This window comes from Galeopterus variegatus, unplaced genomic scaffold, assembly GCF_000696425.1.
Source record: "Galeopterus variegatus unplaced genomic scaffold, G_variegatus-3.0.2 Scaffold3649, whole genome shotgun sequence".
NCBI lineage: Eukaryota > Metazoa > Chordata > Mammalia > Dermoptera > Cynocephalidae > Galeopterus > Galeopterus variegatus.
In genome coordinates this window covers 105,557-108,094 of record NW_007729760.1, presented here as the reverse complement: position 1 = coordinate 108,094, position 2,538 = coordinate 105,557, and the positions used below count along the sequence as shown (strand labels likewise).

The 2,538-nt window shown below is 36.4% G+C and overlaps 1 pseudogene; it reads left to right on the top strand.

The window, feature by feature from the left end:
• Nucleotides 1-976: 976 nt before the first annotated feature.
• Nucleotides 977-1,657, top strand: LOC103601247 (annotated as a pseudogene).
• Nucleotides 1,658-2,538: the final 881 nt, after the last annotated feature.

Here is a 2,538-nt window from a genome sequence, read left to right as displayed (position 1 = left end):
TTTTAAAAAAAAAAAAAAAAAAAAAAAAAAAAAAAAAAAAAAAAAAAAAAAAAAAAAAAGAAAGAAAAAAAATCATAAGAGAAATTAAAAATACTTAAAGATGAATGAAAGTGAAAACACACCATCCCCAAAATTATGAGGCATGGAGCAGTAAAATCAGCAAAATTGTAAACTAGAAAGCACCAAGTTCATGTTTGCCCACAGAAACATCAAAAAACAAGATACATGTTAATAAAGTTCTGAGGAGAACTTAGGCTTTCACCAAGGGCTGCTGAGTAGGTTCAGAGTAAGTCAAGCTAAGTAGTAAGGAGCACACCAGAACAGGGCCCATCTGCTAACTACTCTCTCTCTCTCTCTCTCTCTCTCTCTCTCTCTCTCTCTCTCTCTCATCTCTATCTCTCTCTCTGTGTCTAATTTTTGTTGGTTTAAATTTCTGGCTTCAAGGAAATCTCTGTCAAAACATTAGCTGAAAATAAGCTAAAGGCACAGAGATGTCAGTGATCACACAAAACAAGGAATAATCTCTGCAAAATCGTTTGGAAAAAATTTTTTTTTAAAATGGACTAATGTAAATTTCAATAATCAAAATAACTAGAAAATCATGGAGAGAGGGTAGATTCAAGTCTCATATTAATCACATTCTAATCATCAAATGCCAAATTATTAATAAAAAGTCACAAGGCACACAAGGAAAAGGGAAACATGGCTCACTAAAAGGAACAAAATTAACTAACAGAAACTTTCTTGAGAAAGCCAAGACATTAAACTTACTGGACAAAAGCTTTAAATTAATTGTGTTAAATATGCTCAAATAGTTAAGGGGAAATACAAAGAAGTGAAGTAATGCAGGAAAATTTTATATGACAAAAATGAGAATATCCACAAAGTTAGAAATTATAAAAGGTGAAAGATTTATATGATCTGAAGAGAAACCAGAGTCCTTGAACATTAGCCCATTTGAAGACACCAGGGAAGCTCAGCCATGTCCAAGTACAAACTTATTATGTTAAGACATGAAGAGGGTTCTTGGAATAAGGAGAATCGTTTTTGTAGTTGGGTGGATCAGAAACTTAATGGTGAAGGAATGGAGGAAGCTTGGAACTGTGGGAAGCAACTCAAAGCACTAAATTTTGAGTTTGATCTTGTATTCACATCTGTCCTCAGTCGGTCCATCCACACAGCCTGGCTGATCCTGGAAGAGTTGGGGCAGGAATGGGTTCCCGTGGAAAGCTCCTGGCATCTAAATGAGCATCACTATGGAGCCTTGATTGGTCTCAACAGGGAGAAAATGGCTTTGAAACATAGTGAAGAATAAGTGAGGCTCCGGAGAAGAAGCTACAACGTGACTCCACCTCCCATTGACCAATCTCATCCTTACTACCATGAAATCTACAATGACCGGAGGTATAAAGTATATGATGTACCCTTGGATCAACTGCCACGATCTGAAAGCTTAAAGGATGTACTGGAGAGACTCTTTCCCTATTGGAATGAAAGGATTGCTCCTGAAGTATTAAATGGAAAAACCATTCTGATTTTTGTTGATGGAAATAGCACTAGGGCACTCCTGAAACATCTGGAAGGTACCAGCTTTATGTACTACTTATTAGAGGTCGCTAAATGTTGTAAGTGGGCCTTAATCCAGACATTAAGCTAATAATGTACTATTTAAATAATAGACTTTCCTTTATCCCCCTTTGTCACATTAGACTTAATCTTGTTCTATAAATCAAAACTCATGTGCCTTTTATATTCATATTATCTGAAGCAATGGTTTTCAAACTTTAGTGAGCATCAGAATCACCAGGAGAGCTCAGTATGATACAGATTGCCAGTTCCACCCTTGGAGTTCCTGAATCAGTAGATCTGGGGTGCAGCCTGGGAATTTATTTCTTAGAAGTTTTCAGGTCATACTGATACTGCTGTTTGGGGTTCCACACTTTGAGAAGCACTGATCTAAAGGATTATATGACTTTTGTTGTAAGATGAAAGAAGGCTAGGAAGGGAAGAAATTGTAGAAATGGTGTTGAAAGTTAATTTGAGTTTTTCAAGTTAAGGAAATTATCTAGACTTCAGTTTTGCCCTCTTTCTTCTTACTTCAAACAATTATTGCTGTGTTTTTGGGCCTAGGTTTCCTGAGCAATTCTTTTATTCCAGTCCTCTCTTTCTAGACCAGGCTTAGTCATTGATTGAGAGAAAGTTAGAGGGAAGGAAAATAAAAGGATAGTTGGCTTATTTATTTAGTTTGACTCAAAGACCTTGGAGATAATCAGTAACCTTAATTTTATTTTAACTACTTGATGCCGTATTCTAAATGTACTCTAAAACGTACTGTATAGTTACCTTCTTCTTAAGTAACATGAACTAAATGAACTCTTTTGAGGACTCAAGTTCACCAATTTTGGGCACTGATGATTGCACTGTGACACCTGCAGGAGATTTTTCGTTCCCCTCTCCCCCTTCACTAATTCCAGATGGTTGTGCTTTTTGAGTGATCTGCACTGTCTGCTGTTATCCTGTGTTTCATCACTGTCAGCA